The 23,668-nt window shown below is 49.0% G+C and overlaps 1 protein-coding gene across 2 annotated transcripts in view; it reads right to left on the bottom strand.

The window, feature by feature from the left end:
• BOC (BOC cell adhesion associated, oncogene regulated) overlaps positions 1-23,068 on the bottom strand; it is a 54,701-nt gene extending 31,633 nt beyond the window's left edge. For both annotated transcript variants that reach the window (XM_065676694.1, XM_065676695.1), the window contains exon 1: positions 22,632-23,068. The gene's annotated coding sequence lies outside the window, so the exon portion shown is untranslated. The remainder of the gene's footprint in view (positions 1-22,631) is intronic.
• Between the last annotated feature and the right edge of the window lie 600 nt (positions 23,069-23,668).

Genomic DNA, 23,668 nt, shown 5'->3' with positions numbered 1-23,668 from the left:
GGAAAACCACATCAATGTAGCCACACTCTTGAGGAGATCAGTTAACCACTCTGGAGCGTTTTCAGTTTGTTCCATGCCTGTTACAAACTCAGCTCACAGTGCAGCAAGAAAGTCTGGCTTATGTGAGGCTTTGCAGAGGGACAACATTGCATCTTCACAGTGAGAATCACTTCAGAGGAAGCAGCAGGAAAGGGGTCACCCACTGACAAAGGTGTATTGTGAAAAACAGATCTTCAGTCTTAAAAACAGGGGATTTACTGTACTGTACTGTACTGATGCTTGAAGCATCCTATCTCTTGCCTATGAAAATTATACCTGCTTCAACATCCAGATCACAACTAAAGCCAGAGCTCAGTGTCAATGAAGTCAGAGCTGTGGCCAGATGCTATACTAAAACACAGAGTGAAATCTGTCCCATGTCCCACAGACTTCACATCGCTGGGCAGAAGGGTTACTCCTTTTAGGATGCTTTATACAAACAGTAACAGTTTATCTACCTAGGCCTTTTCCTGTTGCAAGGAGGCAAAGCTTGTAACAAGGAGCTGGGAATGCAGAAGAGCATGCACCTGGGCAAGGAAAGCCGAGGGGAGGGCTGCACTAGGGGACACGGGACAGGCAGTGAGCACTGAGCAATGCTGCTGGCTCTGGTCTGGGCCCAACCATGCCGAATCCCTCACCAGAGTGAGCTGGGTGTCAGGTTGTTCACTCCCTGTCAGCAACTGCAGTGGAAGAGAGTGCTGGGAGGGATGGGCAGCTCCCACCAGGAGCTGTCATCACGCTGGCACAGATGTGCCTGTGGCTAGTTTACATTACTCAGGGCACTGCTTTGTTTTTCTCTTCTTACCCTTTCCAAACTAAAAAAAACCCCAAGTCTTGAAGTCTGAGGTTCAGGCTCTGATCACTTCTTGGGTTAGGGAGAGGTCAGAGAGGAGGCAGGCTGGGCAGGCACAGAGAAAGTGATGCTGTGCAAAAGCCTTCCAAGATAGTAAAGGAAAGCTGGTGATAAAGGTGGCAGACAGGAAAAGGAAGGAAAATTAAACAGAGGTGAGAGGGTCAAGAAAGAAGGGGAAATGGGGGAGTTGGGACTTTGGCCAATTTCCTTACGCTGCATTTGTCCCCACTGCTCCAGGGGCTGGGCAGGCAAGGAGCAGGCAATGCCATGGCTTTGCCTTGCCTTTCTCAGAACAGGGGTTGTCACTTAGGACCACCCTCCTTCAGCTGCGACTCTTTCACTTTGTTTAGGTGCGGGACACTCATGATAGCAGGAGAACCACTCCTGCTCTCACCAGAAACTCCATCCTGCTCCAGAAGTTTAATCAACAGATGCACTTCCATAGTGTGCTCTGGTCCAGCAAAACAGCATTTTTCCACAGGGAGAGCAGGAAGCTTTCCTCCAAAGCTGCTTTCATTCAGCTCTGCTCTACACTGCTTCCTGCAGCAGCTCTTGGGGAGCACATGCACCCAGCCAACCCTCACCCCCCAACCACAGGACACCACCATGTCTGCCAAAATGAGCATTTCACTACTGATGTGACAACAACGTCATAAATCCCACATCCTAAGGTACCTAATCCTACTCTATGGCTTCTCTGCAGCTATACCAGTGATCAGAAATGGGCCCCAGGAAAGGAGGACCACGAATCATGGCAAAGGTGTGACACGGAGCTACCTTGAAGAGACCGATCTCAATTTTATTGCTTCTGTCACATAACGGGGTCAGGCCTGCACAAGACAGACAATAAATATCACAGAGTCCATTCATGCTAGTAAGCCGCAGATGAAACACTCCTCTCTCTGAAAGCAGGATGCCTATGAAAAAAACCACAGAGGAGTGTATACCAGACAATCACCGCTGGTCAGCACCTGCATGAAGTGATGCAGTAGTGCCTGGGCAGCAGGGAGTGTTTTGCTGTGTCTGGAGGCTATGGCCACCTCCAAACCAGGTCTCAGATGCTCTTGTTCACAGAGGATCACAGGCCAGAGAGACACAAATACAGGTGCTTTTTGAGAGCAGCCTAGTTATTTACATGCTTAAACATGAACCTACCTTTAAGTTCCAAAAAGCCCCAAACAATCCCCCTCACTCCTCCCCAAAAAACCCCAAACCATCAACCAGAAAACACAAAGCCATCTTTGTCTAGGAACAATAGAAAAATCTTGTCCATGTCCAATTAGGGACAATAATAGAGTGAAACAAATACAGAAACAAAAAAAAAAACCCAAACCAGAAAAGCCCACAGAAACTGCCAGTGACACTTAAGCCTTCCTCGGGGGAAGTTGCAATGGGGAAATTTTCCTGTTGGAGCACAGCAAAGACTTGGGTAACTTTATTAGCTTTTAAGCCCTCTTCCAGTGTGTATTTGAAGAGCAAGGGTGCCTACAGCAGCTACGGTATAGAACTGACCAAGCTTATATTAAATACAAGTAGTGGCAGAGCAGAAATACCTGCTAAGATAATAATAGAGGACTTGATTCTGCTGCCTCCAAACTCAGCCTGATCTTTGCCATGACTTCAATGGGAGCAGGCCCAGAAACTGCATTACAAGCACAAGGCTAGTTTAACACAGCTGACATCAAAATCCAGAAGAGCATACAAAAGAGACAGGACAAAGTACTCGACAGTAACGTCAATACAAAGTTTAATCCCCACATGGCTGGCTTTAGAGACATCCCCATCACCACCATAAAGAGAAACTGCCTTCTAGTTTGCACTCCTTTCAGCAACAGCTTGTTGCTGGGATGCAAAAGAGCACAAGCCCATTTTTTGTGTCCTTTGAAGATGGTATTTGAAAGTTGGGGATTTTTTTCTCTTTTATGAATTAGGGAATAAATGGGAGTTTTTACTTCCCATAGCTGTCATTTAAAGGCTTTTCACTAACAATAATAATTTTGGGTATGTGAGCAGGTCAAAAGACTAGAACTCACTGCTGGGACAGATTTCCCCTGGAAGACATGCCACTACTCCAAAAAACACAAGAGGAAGCTCAAGGCCAGCAAAACAAAGGGACAGAAATGACTGCCCACAGAAGATGCTCTTACTGGTGCCAAATGCCTAGGTAGGGTGTGGGGGCCAGAACCCAGACGGGCTGAGCCACAGAGCCACAGCCTTCACTTGTGCTGTGACCAGCAGTCACCATGCTGCTCCAAAACCCCACAGGGCCCACCTGAAGGGGAAAAGTGATGGGGGACACACTTGCAGCAGCGTCTTGGGGTGGGTGAAATGATGGCGGGCACGCACAACAGGGTCTTGGGTGGGTGACAGATTTCCCCTGCCCCAGAGATGTAGAAGAGACGGTCATGTTTCTTCAATTTTTTTTTTAATATTGTGTCTGCATGTTATTTGCCCATTTATCATCCGAGCAATAAACACATACTTCTCCAAAAACAATGGTCCAGTTGAGGACAGCGAAGCAAACATGGGCAAGAGATGAAGCAAGACCTCACATCACCCTGCAGAGCCAGCACCTGGTTTCTCCCTCTGAGCAAGGGGATGAACCACAACAGAAGGATGGCAAAATGTCGCTGCCCCAGAACCTACGAAAGGGGACTCACCTGCCTGTGCCCTGGCCACGCTGCTGAGAGACGCAGTCCGTGCCTGCCAGGCAGCAATGCCTGCACTGATGGCGCACAGCACAGACCCTTCGCTGCCTCCCTGCTTTTCTTCCCTGCCCATTTACACTCACACCCTTGTTGAGAGCACGAGCACAGAGCCGGAGACACCTCCCCAGGCCTTTCACACAATAAGCACCAGCAGCAATTCCAGCTGCAAAGTTTGCTTTCCTTGACACACAGTTTACTTTCTCCTTTCCCCCGCATCCCGCCCCTGCCACTTACCCCTCACTCCAAAAAGGCTCTCTCAAACAGGCTTAAGCTTTAAACAAATAAGGGCTTGGCAAGCAGCAGCCTGCTCCTGTTTCTCTCCCTACCAGCCCTGCTCTCCCCCCGCTGCCTCCACCTCTGAGCCATGGCGCAAGCGGAGCTGGCGAGCGCCGCGCAGGCATAGAAAACAAACACGTGGAGCAGAGCCAGCTGTGAAGTCGGATTTGGCATACGCTGTTTGCAAAAGGAATAAAAGCACATGGGAGAAAGGGGAAGGGGAGAAGGGGGGTAGCGTGGGGAGCCAGGGGTGCCCTGGCCTCAAGGGGAGAGCGTGGCTCTGTTACAAAGCTCTGGCACATGCCTGCGGGGAGGTCTTTACATATGGGTGCTGATCTTGTGCCCTGCGTGAAGGTGGAGGGGAGAGACAGGGCTACAGCAATATCTCCTGAGCTACTCCACATCATGCTTCTCCTAGCAAGCTGGACAGGGCTGGTTTTGCACACCTTTGCCATCTGTCCCAGGCAAAATTAGTGTGTTCTGATGCAAACACATGAAAAATATATGCACTTTTACATCCTGGGGCTTGCAATTCTCCCCCTTTCTCTCTTAGGGTTTCTTCTTCCCCACACACACTGTGCTCTACGGTCCACAGCGCAAGAAAACCTGACCTAACTTCCCCATCACCTTGGCTGAGGTTACATACATTGAGGGCACACATTCAATTCACAACAAACCTCTTCCTCCACATTTTTATATTTTACTTTTTTAACACCCTCAACTGTCCCTTTCTGGAAGGGTTTCAGACAAAATATCCCTCCCCTTACACCCAAGCTTTCAGAGGCTACCAGCTCAGGTATTATTCTCCTTTCATCAGTCTGGTCTAGCCATGAGAATGGCACCTTGCAGGCTCTAAGAACAGCTCACTTATAGCCTTATGTCAATGCTGGATCCACACAGGTTTTCCTCCATCTCCCTCCTCTCTCAGTTGTCTCCGAGTGAAACGAAACAGAAGCCCATACACTTTGCCTGGTTTGGGGCAGAATCCAGTAATTTGATGTGGTTTGCCTGTGGTTTCCATGAAAACCCATAAACCAGCCTAGGTTTGCTTGGAAGGTCCTCAGCTGTGTTTGGAGGCAGCAAGAAAAGCAGCAGTGTCCTACCTGCTCCTGGGCCTCATCCAAAACAGGCCAACAGCTGGAGAGATTGACAGTCCAGGCTGACCACCCAACAACCACCTGCAGATATGCTTCCACCAGTCTGTTACCACCCCTGAAAAACAGCAAGATCTTTCCCCTCTCCGAGCCCACCATGAACACTTGTTCAGCCTTGCTCCATACCACCAAACTGACAAGAAGACACAATATTCGGGTATGCCTTTCCTGTGAACTATATTATGGACCCTGAATTGCAACCAAGGAAGGAAACTTACCTTGGAGAAATCTTTCGGAGAAAAAGGCAATTACCTTTTTGTTCCTGGGACAAAGAAAGCCATGGATCACTGCAAATGAAGGATTGCTCAAAACCAACCAACCCCTCTGATCTCTTTCCTTTTGCAGGCAAATTAGGTATTGCAAGACAAAGAGGCATAGAAACTCATGGGCATGGAGGTTATGACGCCACATTTATGGAATTGTTTCTACATCCATTGGAAAAAATATACCCCTACCTTGTGTCTCAGCTTCCCAAGTTGCAAAATCAGGACTAGTGAACCCCAACTGGTACAAGATGAACATGAGTCAGACAATTTCAGATTCTCAGTCGAAAGATACTACACAGATATGCCCTGCTATTATCTGTACTGCTTCCTGGTAGCCCCAGGATTTCTGGATTCGTAAAATACAGATGTCAGCATCCTGGGGATACAGCCTCAGTAACTGAACCAAGAAGGGAGGGGCAGGCTGATAGCAGCAAGTATATGAATTCGCATCACACACAAAATACTGTGGTTAAGGGAGACAGCAACCAAGAGATTATTGACAACAGAGAACAGGATAACTCAGTGGGGTTTGTCAGACTAAACTTTTTATTGTCTGAGACTCAGGTAAAGTGTTTGTCAAGCAAACATTCAAACGTGCAGTTGCCAAGAACTAAGGAAAGAGAGAAGGAGAAGCAGCAGAGTCAATGTGGTGCCATTTGGAAATGCCCCGTGATCAGCTGTCACAGGCCAGCTGAGCCCATCACAGGCACTAGTGAAGCCAAGGGGCTGAGCTCCTACAGGAAGACCCACCACCACATTAGATGAACAAGGAGTAATTCACACCTTCAAATCATTTTCAGTCTGTCGCAGGGTTTCCAGACCTGGGTAGGTGTGGGTACTGTGTCTGCATGGCTTCAATAGATACCTTTCTGCACCATACACATACAGATGCGACCACCTGGGCAAAGTGAAATGAAGCCAAATTCCAGGCTGAAGGGAGTCCTCCAAGAAAGATAACAAGCAATAATCATGAATTCATTTTTAGTCCCACTTTACCTAGAAGTCTGCGGTGGTAGTTACTGTGCTTATCAGGAGTCAGAGACCCATGCCAAACAGACCACAGGCTTTAAGGTCAAGTCAGCTGATCCCAGCCCTGAAACCAGGGATGCTTGGTGGCACTGAGCAAGTGAAGAGAAACATTGGTCTTCTGCTTCCCACCCAAGTACCTATCCATCAGTCAGCGCTTCCTACCCATGGTTCACGAGACTGCTGAAAAGGCTTCATGGAAAACTTAAGGGGCCCAAAGAAAGGGGTGAAAAATAAGCAAGTTCAGACACGCTGTGCAGCAAGTTGTGCATATGAAGTTTCCAGTCAGCTCTACTGACCTCCATGGGAAAGCATTCAAGATTGCACATGTCAGAAAATAAAGCCAAAAAACCACCACAGGCAATCTTGCACACATACCTTCTGTCTACATGCTGCTATTCTTCCCCATGCCAACCCAATGGGTGACACCAGAGTGATGCTATATTCATTTCCTACAGACCATGTCTAGAAAGAAGCATGCAAGACTGAAGGCATGTTTCAAGGCCAGCACTGGACACATCACTTCTCTATTAGTCACTGGCCACCAACACCCACAGCAGTGCTGCTATAACCACCTCTTGGCATGTTTGCAGCCAGCTGCACTTTGTGCAAGTCATCAAAAATTCACATGCTGCAGCCAAAGATGCTGGTAACAGAAAGTTTGTGGTCTCCAGCGCAAAGTTATTGACACCTTCTTTGGATCTGAAGATTGTGGTTATATTCAGGAGGTTCATAGGGGGGTTAAGAAAGCTGTTTTCCCCCTGGCTACAGAAAAGGGACTGTGAGAGACTGGAGGGCCAGAGACTGCTGGTCCTCATGAACAAGGGGCTTGCAGGCTTAGTTGTGTTGAATAGTGACTCTGCCTGAGTTTACCAAAGGGACTGTATGCATTTTATGCATACAGCATAAACTCTCTACTCTGAAGCAAGAAGGTGGTCTTCCCAGGAGAACCCTATCCAGACTGGATGTTCATACCAACAGCCCAGCACCACAGACCAAAACCCTCTGGGGACTTTTAGTCAGGAAATAGACACATCACCTCCTCTGGAGTCCTGACACAAGTGTTCCAAGTATTTACAACCTGGAAGATGTCTTAATGAAGAGAGTTGCTTTAACTTTTCCTTTTCTGCTCACCTCCTGTATCCTCACTATCAGTTTGCTACTGTGCAACAGACCTGCAGCAATTAAATCAGCAGCCTACACACCATGCAGTATTTATGGCCCAAGGCAGTCACAAATACAGCAGTGCATGCCTACAAAGGTTTTCCAGCCCCCATACCCTCCAACAACACAGCTGTCTTGCACAAGTGACTGGCTCAAAACAGAGAGGAGGAACCAGTGCTGTGACCTCCCAGGGCTTCCCCAGCATAACCACTAGCTACCTGGGGCTGGGGCTTGCTATTGCCCAGCCCCAGCAGCTCACGGCTCCTTTGGTCAAAGGACAAGGTGTTTACCAAGCATCCTGTGCATCACGAGGCAAAATTACTCCCTGCCCCCTGATGGGAACAGCTGAAGCAGAGTTCAGCAGCATTCCAAATCCCACCAGGTACTTCTGGCAGGGCAGGAAAAAGCACAGTGGTCCTGACCCTCTGTAAAGAAACAAGCTAATTTTGTTTTTCCAACGACAACCACGGTACTGCTGGACCCTCACTGATAAACAAGCACCGACTGCTCATCCACTCGGCACAGTTTCCAACACTAACCCTGGGCTTTCATTAATCTATTAAATTTATAATTTAATTGTTTAGTCACAACAGCAGACTTTGGCTTGAGACCATTCAGGTCACCTGGGCCAGGTAACAGAGCACAGATCCATTTTAGGTCCAGGACTTTGGTGTTTCCCTGCATAGCAGAAATTGAACAATAAAGGGTTAAACCTGGTACAACCTCAAAAATCGCTCTTTGCTTTCCAAAGCAAGAACATCTTTGGCAGGGTCCCCATCTGGAAAATGACATCCCGTCCCCCCTCGCTTCCCCCTCTTCTCCCCCTGAACTCAGAACAAAGCACTGCACTGCCCAACATGCTCCTCCACTGGTTTCATCTTGGTCCAAATGCTTCCTGCGTTTCAACTCCTGCCAAAAAGAAACGCATTAAAAAAAATTATATAAAAAAAGAGGCATGTGTGGGGCAGGGGGAGAAGCAGCAGAGAGAGTAAAGGGAAGTCATTAAAAATGAATCTTGATTGGCTACCATTGGTGGAAAAATGAAACAATGTGGGAAGGAGAATTTTCTCTTGTGACATCTTGATGCTGAAACGAGCAGGCCCAGAGGAGACAAGACTTCTCCACACAAACCTCTCTGCCTAGGAGCAAGCCTAACTTGTTTTACCCTTCCAGTCCACCACGTGCTACCCCATCATCAGGAGAGGCATCTTCTTCCTCAAAACAGTTTTCTGCCAATCCCCACATACATTTCTCAGCATTCTCACAGCTGTAGCCTCCCAGCATCCCCCAGCCCACACTGAGCCCCTGTTGGCAGGGGACTGGAGGACACAGCACAGCTGCCCTCACTGGCCTTTCCGCCTTCAATACCAAACACAAAGACCACTGCAAATCCTAGAGAAAATGAGCCCAGAGGAGATGGCTTGTGACAGTTCTGTGGATAAGCTGGATGGGCCAAATGAAGAGTCCCAGACTGGGTCTGTCTCCCAAAGAGACACCCTCCAGCCAAAACATAAAAATCACATTGGCTAAAGAAGCATTTAAAAGCAAAACAAAAAACCAGCCCAATTTGGAGAGTCTGCAATAGCTGAACTGAGGCACAAGAAGAGGATGTTTTTTGTTCCCTCAGTACAAAAGCCCTTGGTTTCCCCTCCTCCTCATTCCAGCATTTCCCCATTGGGGGTGTCAGAGACAGTTCAAGGCCTCCCAGCAGCACACACACAAAATTGGGTCTTGATGCCCTGAGGACAAGTGGCTGAGGGGCTCTGGGAACTGAGGAGACCTGGGGAGCCCTAAAGAGCTGGGCAGGCTGAATCTGCTGCCCTGGAGGATGGCCAAGGGGTCACCCCTCCAGCATCCCTGTGACCTGCCACAAGGCAATGCTTCCCTCCAGGGTTTGGCTCCCCAGGGTATGACCCCGGCTGCAGGACTACACCACTTTGATTCCCCAAGGAATCAAAATGCAGCATGTCAAAGAGAGGGAGAGATTAACTCCATTTTAAAGTATCTCATTACTGTTATATTTTTAAACACATCTGGTTGAAATTTTTTTGGCAAAGCCATAGAGATAAAGACTGTAAGGAAATCAGCAATTTGAGAACCTACTGGTCTAGCCTTTATCAAATGGTATTCTCTCTCTAGTATGCCTAAGTTCCACTTGCTTTGGCTTCTGTCCCATAAGGACCAAATCCATTGAAACATCAAGAAAACGTCAAGATTCCACTGTCTGTGCTGTTTGAGAATTTAACAACTACCCTCCTGATCAGTGCAGCAATCACACACTCATTTTGGTACCACCTGATGACGTTTAATTTTCCTGGTACATGGTGACAGCACCTCCCCAGACCCAAAGATCCAGATACTGAAAACATATCTCCCACCCCTATCTGCAGAATGCTTCTTTTTCTGCTCCTCAGGAGAGGGATGACACAGCCAACCAGTACTCTGACTGGTTTTCCTCTTTTGCAGACCATCCCTTGTGTCTCATCAGCTCCCATGTCTCCATCCTAGTCAACTTAGTGTAGAAAAGCAGTTTCTACAGCTGTGGACAACATTCAAAATCACTATCTGTCAAGACATCCTACATAAAATAAATAAGACAACACCACCCACCACCTTCTATTAGCAATCTGTTAAGGAAACCAGTCACCCACTTCTGAAGAAGCCTGATACGAGAGGCAGCATTTCTCTTGTAGCCTGTTCCTGCCTGCCAGTGACAGACAAAGCCTGTTTAGCAGTGTCTGCACAAGACTACTATTACCTAAATAGCAAGTAACATCTTAGGGCCAGCTGAGAAAAAGGGCCCCAAGCATGAGGCTCCGCACATGGAGCAATGGAAGTGCTTGCCCCAGAAGGCTGCCTTTCTCTACTACTTCCCATTTTACCAGAATGATGTCCATCAAAACACCCTTCAGCCTTGGAAGAGACGGCTTAGAGTTCCCAGCCCCCTCACCCAAATGCTAACCCACTCCTTGCAGCCCAAAAAAGGAAACAAATTCATGACCAAATCGCTTCCAGTACTTTTTTTTCAGTCTATTGTTATATGACTGCGTTTGGAAGCAAGGGAGAAAAACAAATACATAACTGTGGTCAGTGTCTGTAATAGAATATGGGAAGGGAAAGAAAAGAAAACCCCAACCCCCAAACCCAATCCTCGTTTTATACATTCAGTCATTTTTGGAGAAAGCTGTAAGCAGTAAAGCCAGGAAAAAACAGGGGCATCAGCCCCTGGGCCTCAGAGCGTGACAACAGGAGAAGCAGAACAGAAGTGAATCTTCTCTCCATCTACTGATGCATACTGTTCAGCCCAAGAAATTCTGAAAAGCCCCAGCAATAGACTAAACCAAGAAGTCTACTTCTTCCTCTGTTGCAAAGGGCTGATGTTTTTGTGCTGTGAATTGCTTTAACATTTCAGAAGGCCTTTTTAATGCAAAAATCACCTTTGCTGGAGAGGTGTTGGATGGTGTTTCACAGAAAAGATCAGATCACCCTCTCCAAAGCCTCACCCAGCAGTACTCTGGGAGAACACAGCAAACCTCTGCCCTTTGCTCACTTGCCTACCAGGATAAAAACAACACTTAAAACTCTTTGAATCTTCCAAAGATGCTCACGTTACTCTCCAGTAAAGGAACAGAAGGAGTATTCAATTCTCTTATTTTCCAGAGACTCCTTTAAGACCTCAGTATTAGGTACTCTACAAAACCACAATAAAAAGACATTGCCTGCCTCAGGGACATTTATCTCTAATTGCTTACAGAGACTGTCAACGCTTTCTTTGAGAAGGGAAGTCTGCGACTGTCCTGTAGCACTAAATATCCCTAGAAAAACTTTCACTATTCAGTGCAAAGTCATCTGCAGCCCAGCTCAGTCAGTACCTACCCTCCAAATTATGTTAAATACCATCACTTGCTACAGACCACAAATGCAATATTGGAAGTTGGAGAAGAATAAGGACTTCCCCTTCCCTGCAGCAACTGGGAAAACGCAGCTGTGTAAGGGAAATACAATCTCAGAATTACCAATAGAGAAATCATTGACCATTCCTTAATTTGGAAAATACCATAAACTCTTTTAGGATGAAAGTACTTCTCAGTTTTGAGGAAATGCTGCTCCATGATTTTAAATCCAGTTGTGCAGCTGGCACACTCTGCCCTGGGATGGGTAAAGCAAGCTGTTCTCATATAGCAACATCCACAACACGCCGCAGGATTTAACAGTCCCTCATGAAAGAGATAAGCTATATAAACATAAACTGTAACAGTGGGACAAAAAGCAGCTTCCAGAATTCCCTCTGCAAGCCAAACAGGGAAACAAGGATAATTTCCCTTTGCATTTCTTGCCAGCTGAAGTTTGTCTGCTCCTCTGCTTTGCCGACAACAAACATCTGTCAGGAGCGTCCTTCCCTGTGCAAGAGGGGAACACATCCATCGCAGCCTCCAGGGCTATGTCCCTCAGCAAAGCCTCTGGAGAGCCCCTTCTGTAAAAGCCACAAATAAACCTCCACTGGTCTTACCTACCAAGTACAAAAGCACTACATGGAGAATGAGTATGTTTTTGCAGCCCCCAACTAGTTGAGCAGACCTTCAGAAAAAACACACGAGGAGCCTCTTGCCAAGGCGATCTCTTGAGGTTCACCCCAGATGTGCCTTTCTAAGGATCTTTATTTTAGGGTCTTCCTTCCTAACCCTTATCTACCACCAGCTTTTACTCATATATTTCTTTGTCAGAAAGGTCTAGAAGCTCAAGGCAGGAGGCTCCCAGGCTAAGCTGTTGATCTGTGGCTCATTAAGAGCTCACGGAGGCTTTCTGGCCTGGTGCCTACATGCCCCTTGCAGATGCTGGCACCTCAGAGCATGCCATGTCTGCCGGCCTCACTGAGCTGCTTCTCTGGCTGCCTGTAAGGAGACAGGATGACACAAAACCCTTCCAGTTTGCAAAACACTGTGAGATCAGAAACGTTGATGGAGATTTGGAAATATTGCCTTTGAACCCTCAAGCCTCAATCCACCAGCCAGGGGGAATGAAACACAGGAGAGACACGGATCTCCTTTCAAGGATGGTGCTTCTCCAGAATAACCTCTGGGGAGTCAGCAGCCCTGCCTGCAACTGCAGGCAGCCACCCTGCCCGGGCAAGGGCTCCCTGAACCCGCTCCAACACGCCAGCGCCCTGCACTTGCCGCGGGGGGTCAGCGAGGGCTAGGAGCACCTCTCCAGTGCCTGGGGATGCACCTCTAGTTGTTCCTTATCAGCCTTCCCCAAAACAAGTAAGGGCAGGGGCATCCAGGATATGGCCCAACAAGCCTGTCTCAGCCCCGGCAACTGTTGGCAGCACAGGGACCTCAGGCAGAGGAGGGGAACTTAAAGACAGAAAATAGGGAGGAAGGGGGGTGCGAGGGCCTGGCAGCAGCCCCTGCATCCTTTGGGAGGCAGCACACTGCAGGGAACAGGGGCATGCTGGCAGCCTCAGCTGTAATCCCCTTCCCTCCTCACTGTGGGGTCTGAGAAAATAAAAGAGTCTCCCTGGTAAAACTGAGAAGTACATATGTGTGCCAGCAGAAAGGAAGAGATTGTTTTCACTAAGCACGAGGAGGGATGGGTGGTACAAACCCATTTTTGACACCTCCTCCATTCCACACCCTGCCTAATTCAGTTGGACAGAAATGGAGGTAACAGCTATGTTGGTGCTTCCTTTCAGTGTGTTTCATGTACAAGGAATGACCTGGGACCAAGAGAGAAGAAAACGCTGTAACTCTGCAGCTGTCTGGCATCTCCCACCGCTCTCCCACTCCCAAGGCACTGACTGAGCCAGGGATGAACTGTAAGGGCCCAAACACCTCATCTAAGATGTCTTCTGTAATTAAATTATTTAGCTTGCAGAGGGCAGATCAAACCCACTTGCAAAATGAAGGAGTCATGCTTCAGATAGGCTCTTCTCCCTGCAGAGCAAAGCAAAAAGTCATCTCTTCAATCCAGCCACAAAGAGCCCCCGGCAACACAGTGCCATTAAAAACAATATGCTTCAAAGCATTCCTCTAAGCAAAAAGTATCCAACTGCAGTTCAGGCTGTTATTCAGACAGCATCAGGGCATGGCCACAAGCAGCCCCCCAGGAGAGTCTGTCCACAGCTTTTTGCAAAAAAACAGGTGCCAGAAGAGGATGCTTATGCATCCCCTCCTGCTCCCCAGAAACTGCTGTATGTCAGAGAAGAAAGGAGAGGTGAAGGAACCTGCCCAGGTTTCACTGAAGCAATCCTATTCCCTTTGAGAGACAGTTCTCAGGTACGCCATCAAGCCGGGTCTGGCTCATGTCCTGCCATGGGTGTCCACACAGCTGCTCCATCCTGGGCTACCTGTGCCTTCTGGTGTCAGGTTAGCATTTGGCTATTCAGCCACATGCTCAACATGGCCTGCAGCAATCACGAAGAGCAGCTCTTTGTAACCCTGCTGCTCATTATCCCTCTTCCTGTACCTCCCTACAGTGTAAGGTACACTGACCATGGAGATGCGAACAACGGCTCCTCTTGCACCTGGCCACAGTGCAAGCCATGGACTTGGCCTTAGAAGCATCTGGTAAAGTTTATCCTTGGCTTGTGAACTGAAAGCCAGTGCCTCCAAAACAGAAGCAGAGTCCCAGACCCCTCAAGAAAGAAGGCACACAATATTTACATAATGAGATCCTTTTACTTGCGATTGCATGCTGCAAGCAAAACACCTTTATTACCCTGGTTCTCTGCTCTCCCAGCTATCTTTCAAAGTACAATGCTGCAACTGAAAACTAGCTGACAGGAGAGAATTAAAGTGATAACTGGCTCCTTTCCTTCCCCTTCAGCCATGGGCTCTTGCTTTCCACCTGCCTCTCCCTGGTGCCCCACAGACCTCCTGCTTATTTGCCTTCTGAGGACAGGCAGGAGCTTCAGCTCTGCAAGGCTGGCTGCCTGCCCCAGCACAAGGCATGCCACTGTGGCACAATGTCACCAACATCTTCAGTGCCAACTGCCCCATTTGGGCAACCACTTACTGGAGCACATGAAGTCACATCACCTGTTATTGACTGATGTGAGCTGAGAGCTATGGAAGACAAGACTCTGCTATAGACAACTCTCAGCCTTGAGGCACACAACTCTCAGTCAAGCCATAGCAACATCTAGTTTTGACGTCCTCTTCTGAAGAGCAGGGTGAGGAGGAGGATGGAGCATGGGATGGGGTGTCAAACAATACAGGGTCTGTTCTAAGCTCCAGTCCTGACCTGCTGAGTCTCTGCAAGGCACATGAGCCCTTAATCATGCTCAGACTTCTGGGTGTCCTTTGGGGCTGTAGGAGCCATCCCCCATTACAAGTTTGTATGGTGTCTAACACAGCCAGGTCCCAGCCTTGGTTAACATTTGTAGACACGTCTGTAATACAAATAATAATTTAGGTTTTGGAACAAGATGATGGGGGGAAGATGGCATGACAGGCGTTTTTTCAGCCTTCATCCAGAGAGCCAAGAAACCTCCACTTATCTTCAATGCTGGAGCTGTGCAAAATCTGGGTTATGCCCACATTTTTGTGGCTGCTGAAATTTTTGCTTGTTTGCTTGGTCACTAGTTTGGGGGATTTTTTTAAAGGTGGCCTTTGAAGTGGCTCAGAGGCTAGGGATGTCCGAAGCTATCCCAAGGGAAACAGATTATAGGGTAGAGTGCAGGTCAGGCATCAAGGATAAACATGGTTTGCCAATTTGCTCTGGATGTTATTCTCTTTGTGCTCCTTTTCCCTCCAGCCCAAATCTACAGTCCAGGCAATCATGAGGAACACTGGACAACCGTACACTTAGCAAGCATGTTCCTAACTTGCTGTGTGATGTAAATAGTTGACCCTGCTACCCCAAAAGACAACAAGCTTCATGATGCAATAAGCAGGATCCCACAGCTTGTACTGCCTACCAGGCAAGTACTTCTCACAGACCAGTGCCTGTCCTATCAGGCACAGGCTGGCTTGTCTTGCTGTAGCCATGTACACCACACTGCTCTTCCCTAAAGTAGCTTCCTCAAGCTAGCTACTTACCTCCCCTCTAAGAGGGGAGTAGGGTCAGCAAACACATGACCAGGCTACAGCAGCTTCACCTCCATACTTTGGTATTAACCTCCCTTTCTCAGGATCCATCATTGAGCCAATGGCCTGTGTGGCCACCAAGCATAGTTGACCTTGATCCCAAGACCTTCTCCTTCTCTGCTGGCTGAGCAGAACCTGGGGCTGGGGTGTCAATGTGCTAAACTACTCTTGCAGCATTCACAGCAGCTCAGGCACCCAGAGCAGCAAGGTTCCCTAAAGCAACTAGCTCTTGTGCTACCTTGGACTCTTTCTCTACAGCATTACAAAAGTGTTCAGGCGCAAGTTGGCATGCAACCAGGAGCTCTGTTCCTCTCCTGCTGGGAAGCAAAGACATTTTCTCTTCAGGCCAGCCCCAGACACCCCAAGAGCAACATCAGCATGATGGAACAGTGATGACTGACACATCCAGAGCAGCTGACATGCTTCTCTGGAGAGACCTCCACACTCCAGATTCTCATAGCCCTGTCTCACCCTACAAGACTCCAGCTCCCAAGGTGGCTGACAGCTACAAGCCAGATACCCTGCTTGGCCAGCTAAGGGGTAGGGAAGTCCCCATAGGGACTCAAAAGCTAGTGGATGTCAAGCCCTCCTCCTGCCAGGGTCCCACAGCTCTGCTGTGGTCTGACTGGCCATGATGTAAGGCGTAAGAGGAGCCAATGATGGAGTGCTCCTCACTGGATTCAGACCTCATTACAGCTGGATAATTGGACCATCTTGTTCTCCATCTGCCCAGATGGCTCTGTCTTAGAAGCTGCACTTCAACTACTTGCAAGGCAAGATGTACCTGAGAGCCACTGTTGAGATAAAGAGTCCCCCTCCACTTGAGACTAATTTGGGCAGCTGTTACACTAGTGAGAGTCCCACAAACCCACCAAGCACAACCTTGTACTTAAAAGCAAGGGGAGAGCTGCCTGGTCTCTCAATGCACAAGTCTCATTGACTTTCCACCACATCATTAAAGTTGCTCCAGGTGTTTGTGAAAAATCCCACCCAGCATGTTTCTGAAAGCATCACTTGACGCCAGGTCTAAAACCCACCCCTTCAATCTGACACTGCTTGGGTTTGTTAAACAAGCAGCTTTCTCCTTGGGGGGGAAATAAAAATCACATTCCCATCACCATTCAGGGGGCCCAAAGGAATCTCTCACGGACAGGGGCAGGCTCTAAAGAAGCAGGGCCAGCTAGCCCTTTTTACCACCCACAGCCACGTAACATGCAAGCAAGCACTACCTTCCTGCCCCATATGGGACTGCAATCCAGCAGAGCAACGAGGATGCTCTCCACGTCAGCTACAGCTCAAGGAGCAATGTGGGACAGAAGGCACTAGATGAAGTAAATTATTATGCACCATCCAGAGCACTACTGCCTTCCAAATAATTGTCTATTTGTGTGTGTGCATGCACAAGAATCCTTGCTCCATGGTCTCTGCCAGTGTATTCCCAGCACTGTTACTCTCTGGGGACAAGGTCCGTACTTGTATTCAATCTCAGCTTTGGATCTCAAACACTAACGTTTCAGATTATGTTCTAAAAAACATTTTCTCTGGCAACTGGGCTGTTAATGGATTTGATGTTTTTGCTCTCGCCTCCTCCCTACCTTTAAAAGCTTGGCACCAAAGGGCTTCTTTGAAGATAAGGCCAAATTTGCAATTTAAGGGGAGGAACTTCATAAAGTAGACGTGAAGGGATGGAGAGGAGGGGGGGAAAGCAAGCCAGGAGCCACTTTGCCTGTTGAGATGTACACTGTACAGTACAGAGGATTACAATGGCCTCTCTGTACCTCCACTGGCTGGAGCCATAAATTCAGTGCAGCTGCAGTGCTGCTACCTACAGGAGACTCCCCAAGGGTCACTCTCAGAGAGGGGCTTCTCTACAGCCTCACACCCAGCCTACCCTCCAAACCAAAGCATCACACAGCCCTTACAGAGCCCACATCCACCCAGCAAGCAGGGGTAGATGTCCCCAGAGGCAACTGCAGAGCCTCCCAGTGGGCTGCCAATGCCCTGCTGAAACCCACTGTGGCCTTTATCCAAGAGGTTTTTCAAGGGCCAGCAAACCTATGGTCTCTCCTGATCTCCATCACACCTACCCTCAACACCACAAGGAGGCAGGGAAGTGCCACTTACAGGTTTTGCAAGTGGAGAGCGGATTCAAAGAACAACCTGCCCCAACTTGGGGCGAAATCTGCAATCTAGAGCACCAAACCCAGTTCTCTTCACTTCCCAGGCTTCTGCCCCAAAGCACTGGCATCACTAAGCGAGGTAATAGCTCTACCTAAAAGTACCAGAATAAGTTAAAATGACATTATTGGAGGAAGCCACGTTTTGCATATAAATGCTATATTCTAGGTCAGCATATGCACATTTGAGGTTTATTTCTCAAATATCACCACAAGCTTTACTAACCACACTAAGCTCAACACACTGATTCGCAGGGCTCTGCTAACCCTGTCCTTCTGTTAGTTAAAGAAAAATAAAAAGCAACATTATTTCAGTGTTTGAAAGCTGACAACACAATTCTGACAGGGTTCTTTACACCCTTTTCCTCTTCACTCTAATGATTTAAAGGACAGCAGAAGGTCCTGATGCACAATCTTTAGACACACAAGCTTGTTCAGACTCGCTGACACTGCAGTGAACACATCCTTGCATTTGGCAGGGCCTTAGGACTGTCTCTGCATAAGAGTACAACCTGCTGGCTAATCTCTTTGACAGAGTGGACCTTAGAGAGCCAAAATGGCATTGCCACAGGGCTCAGGGTGAAAGACTTACTGCCTGCACCAGGCACAGAAGTTAATGAAAAATGACCGGTTTCCAAAACACCATCTGGCTTTCACAGACTTATACAGAGACACCACAGCCCAAAACCTCTGTGAACTCGCAACAGTGGGTTTTCATAGGGACAACATGCTGTGGTGTGGTTTGGACTTTGCCCAGCAAGCCTCCAACACACTGCATGGACACAAGGTGCAGTCACCATCCTCACGTCTTAGGGGAGCTCAAGGATGGGTTTCGGCCACAGGGCAGCAGCCACCACAGAGCAGTGGAGTAGAAAGCAAGGGTAAAGTTTGGCTCTCACCTCTGTGCTGGCACACTGCCCATGAGGAGGGCAAAGAAGCTTGAGCACGTCCCACACGCTCCCTGAAGCACAGTTCCCTCCATCAGTCCCACCAGAGCCAAAATAAATTGGCACTGCATCATGCTCAAGAGCTCCTACAACACACAAGAGCAGCCCTGAGAGCCCTCTCAGGCACCCTGTCTGCACTGTGCCAGGTGCTCTGCTAACAACCCCATCAGGCACAGCTGAGCCTCCCATCCCATTTGGCCTTTCGCAGGGAAGAAGAGAGGCCATTTTAATACAAGGAGCATGCAACATCCTCAGGGCAGGGATCTGTTGCTCCCTGTTTATGTAGAAAACCCTGCACTGCCTGTGGCACCTTGGGGACTGTGTAAGCACTGAGTGGTTTTCCGCCCTGCAACAAGTATCCCTCTGAGCCCTTCAGCTGATTTGCTCCCACTGCATCCATGCTCCTCCTGTCTCAGCTTCCCACAGATGCTCATACAGCTGTGTTGCTGGAGCACACGCTCCTGTAGAGAGTATCTGAAAAATCTCTTATGTGCAAATATGCATATGAAGCAAATTTTGAAAGCTTCCCATCCTGCAAGCATTCCCTCCAGAAAACCGGCTCCAGGCGCTGTGTTCAGCCAACGAAGCACCAGGAACAATGTCGTATGATTTGGGGCCAAGAGGAACTACACCGAATACCAGGAAACAAAAAAAAGGTGCCTGTGATACCTTTTGTTGAACAATTACCCAGAGCACATTTAGAAAACTGGAAGATGTTCACCCCTGTTCCACCTGAAGACCTGCAATTCATTTAGTCATTATTTGCCTTAAATTGTTCTTGTGGCCTAGGAACTGGAATATGTAACAACCTCTTAAACCGAGACTGACCACAGGAGCACCAAAATACACAGCAGCAGGTTTTTCCCTCAGGATGTTTTCAGTCTAACCAGAAACAGGAAGTCTCCAAAGATTTTGCAAGAGAGCTTTTTCCCTGCGGGATATCCCATCCTAACTGGAGACTTTGCACTGCAAAGTTTTTAGCCAGGGAAGCAACAGTTTAAACCAAGAGATGGTCCGCAACATGCCAGCAGCACCAAGCCACCTCTGCAAATTAAGGAAGCCCAAGGAATCATGCCTCATACCTCTGAGGTGCTCAGCATTAGGCATTAAAACAAACAAGCCACCTTTATTTACTGCCAAATAAACTTCTGTTAACCTGGAATTGCATTGGCTGCTGCTGTTGTAACCTCTTGCAGGCTGAGCGACTAAACTGAGCCTAACTGAACCTGAGGTATCTGAAAACCCACCTGCAGGCCAACCTGCACTCAAACAACAGATGTGGTCCCCAAAGGGCTCTTCCCTGCCACTGCTCCTCCACTTCATAAGGCTCACAAGGGGGAGTTTTGGGAGACAGCCTGCCTTTGCCTGGGAAATGGAGCTAAACCCAGTGCAAAGCCTACCTTTGCACAGGGTTTAGCCCCATTTTCTTCATGGGAAAACCAAGGCACAGGGCTGCAGAGGAAATTTAAGCTCACAAAGGGCCTGCACTGGCTGAGGACACAACCCAAACACCTCCCCGTGCAACCATGTCTCCACCTGAAGAGTGTCTTTTCTGCCTGCTTCTTGCTCAGCAGAAGGCTCCAGCTGGCTCCCAAAGGGCCAACTCTGCCAGACCTGGTCAGGTGGAAGGAGCTATACCAGAACCCTGAAAGCACTGCAGGGGCCGCCAGTTTGGTACTGAAGGTTCCGAGGGATCTGTGCTGTTAGTTTTGAGGACAGAGCTGGATTTCAAGGAGTGAGGGGACCAGCCACCTGTCCTTCAATGGAGCAAAACTCCAAGCTGGGATCTCACACCCACAGGACTTGGAAGACCTCTGCAAACACCAAGCAATGGCCTTCACTTTGCAATCTTTAAGAACATCTCACTCTGTGCTTTTGTACCATGTCAGGACAAGGTACAGAAAAGCTGTATTTTCCAGACTGTAGGGTTACAGAGCACCCATAAGATATGCCAGTCTCTATCACATGAATTCACCTGTAACACTTCTTTGCACCAAGCAGAGAAATGTGTTCTTTCAACTACTTGTTCTGGAATATCTCTCAAAGAAAGATCCTGTAGGTGTTTGTGTGTGTATGAGATAGGAGGAAAACAGAACTTGCTTTTCAAATCTGTACAGGACCCTTGTGCACGCTTCCGATGAACCTGCCTCATTTTCCCCAATGGGAACTACATCAGCAGGGAGAACTGCACTGTGTCTGACCTCAACCCCCAGCAAACACCTTCTGGGACCTTGTCTGCATTGCACATACAGGATGAGTCCCTCTAATTGTATCTGAAGGGGTGGGTTAAGAAAAGTACATGGAACAAAACTCCATTTATTTCTTGTCAGAGAATATCATGTGCCCAGCAGGGAGCTCACAGCTCTCCCTAATTGTCCTATTTACTTCAGAAGATCCCAAGATGACTCCTATTAGCATGGGCAGTTATTTCACCTTCATTTCTTTAGGTCACTTAAATAAACAGAGCAACTCTTCACTGCAAACCCAGTGTTTCTGGTGAAACCATTCCCTGAACCATAAACCTCAGTATCTAGCCCACTGAATAAAAGTGTCTGCATGTACGTATAGATCCATAAATACGCAAGAACCTTCCTCTAAAAGTATGCACACTGAGACAGTCAGTTTCAAAAGAAAAGAAAACTAAGATAAAATCCAACTTACAAAACACCCACACTCTTCTGATATTTTCCACAGTAGTTTTGTAGCCCATGAGAAGAGAAACTTTAATGGCAGATTGCAAGTGAACATGTCAAAAGGACACCATGGTACCTATGTAGAAAGTAAGATAACTGAGCACCAAGAAAACCAATCAATTTCAAACATGCTGGGAATTACGTGCTGGTGCAGAGTGCGTGTGTGGATTCCTGTTATCCCACTCGCATAATGCTGCAGAGAGGTCAAGAGAGTTTCTTTAAAACAAGGACAAAACCCCCTCCTTAATAGACCTGAACTGCCTATCGGACAATGCCAGCAAAATAACACTTGGGGTATCAGAATTAGTCGGGAAAGCGCTCAAAGATACAGCACTTGTATTAAATACCTTTTGCCAACCAGGGGTATTGGTTCAAGTCTATTATTTTTTCAAAGTATCAGTATCTTCAGAACACTTTAAAAGTCTCATTCAGACACTGCTGCAAATTCAGCATCCCGCTTTCCCCACAATACATCTTCTATTTACAGTTACCATGCAGAGGACCTGCCAAAGTTGCAATTCAAGCAGTGAGGCATGCGTGCACAAATCCTACAGCATCCCACCACCGAGCAGAAAATTACTTCCCCTGACCCAAATCACTCCTCATCGTAGCAGGGTTAAAAACTTTACAGTTGCATAAGAATATGACAAGATTTCTACACGCAGATTATCCACTCCCGCTTTTCTTTGCCGCAGCAGCAGGGCACAAACCAAAATGCCTTTGCATCTTCAAGAGCTAGGTCTTGCCTGCAAATTCCCATCAGCTTTTGACAAGAGCTGGAGCAACGGAGGATGAATCTGGGGCTTATTTTGAACAACTTTTCTCCCTCCTCTCTCCACTGCGCTCCATCCGTCCTCAACTAGCTGGCAGTGAGCATGGGGTCACGTCCTGGACCAAGCTTTCAGGCAAGTTTCAGGCAACCGCGGACTGTGTGCACGCACTGGGCCCTCCATTAACGGCGACCGAGGAGGAAAAGCTGGAGGGAAGCAACCGAGCCCCCCACATCTCACCTGCCTGAGCCAAAACAAGCCCCATGCTGGTGGGGACCAGCGTGTCTTCCCTACTCCCTTGTCAGTCTCCCGCTTCCCGGCGCAGACCCACTCCCCCGCATCCCCACACCAACTTCCCAAACTCTTGACACAAAGATTGGCCGCTGCCGGCTGAAGAAGAGGGGAAAGCCCTGCGCCCCGCCGCTCGCCACAGCCATCCTCCCAGCCCCGGGCCCCCTTCGGTTCACTCACCGCGGTCTCCAACGGAGCAGGCGGGGGAAAACACAAAGATGCCCCAACCGAAGGGAAGCAACAAAGAGGCTTAACTCCAGGAGCTGGGAACTTCCAGGCCGGATCTGCGGGGAATTCAGCACACACACACACACAGAAAGAAAAATAATAAAAGAGAGGAAAAGAGAGGGGGAAAGCCTGGTTTCGGGGTAGGGGAAAGGGGGGGACGTTGGTTTGGGGTGGTGGTTGTGTTTGTTCTGCGGGTTGCCGCTGGGGATGGGGGGCCGCGCTGAGCTCAGGCGCGGCGGGAGGAGGAGGAGGAGGAGGGAAGAGGCGCCGGGATGCGGGAAGCCAGACCCTCCATACGGGAGACGGCTTTTGGATGACTGAACTCCCAAACAATTCCCTGCTCCGGCTACTCCTGCCCCAGAGCCTCCCTCCTCCCCTCCCCCGGAGGAGGAGGGAAGAAGAGGAGGAGCCAGAGGAGGGAGAACGCGCAAAATAAAACCCCTTCCCCAAAAGCCCGGCCGCCGCAGACTGCCGTTCCGAGGCCGCCGCGTTCGCACCCCCGAGCACTGGCCGGCATCATCTGGCGGGTGCGCGCCCCCGGGGGAGGCGGCCGGGCCGTCTCCCCGCCGCCCGCCATGCTCCCCCGGCGGGCGGAAGCGGCAAAGTTGGGACGGAAAGTTTGGCCTGGGCGCAGGGAGGCGGCCCCGCCGCTGTGGGGAACGGGGAACCGGGACGTGCCCCCCCCGCCCCGCGCCGGCGGGTGGCAGCCGCCAGCCCTTATAGCTGAAGTGGTGGCCGCATCCACGGGCCCCCCGGGTGTCCCTGCACCCGCGGCCATCCTGGCTGTGAAACTGACAGTGGTGGGGCCTGCGGCAGCCGTCACTTGCAATGAAATGGGCTGCTGGTGAGCATCACCCTGTGGCAGACCTCCCGGGAGACCTTCCCTGCTTCCCGGGAAGGACCAAGCCCAGGAAGTTGTGTAGGAATTGCTCCAGCCACGTGTGGGGCTTCCCACGGAGAGACACGTTTTCTGTATGCTTGTCCCTGCA

This window comes from Lathamus discolor, chromosome 4, assembly GCF_037157495.1.
Source record: "Lathamus discolor isolate bLatDis1 chromosome 4, bLatDis1.hap1, whole genome shotgun sequence".
NCBI lineage: Eukaryota > Metazoa > Chordata > Aves > Psittaciformes > Psittacidae > Lathamus > Lathamus discolor.
The sequence above is the reverse complement of the archived record's forward strand: the minus strand, read 5'-3'. Positions and strand labels throughout refer to the sequence as shown.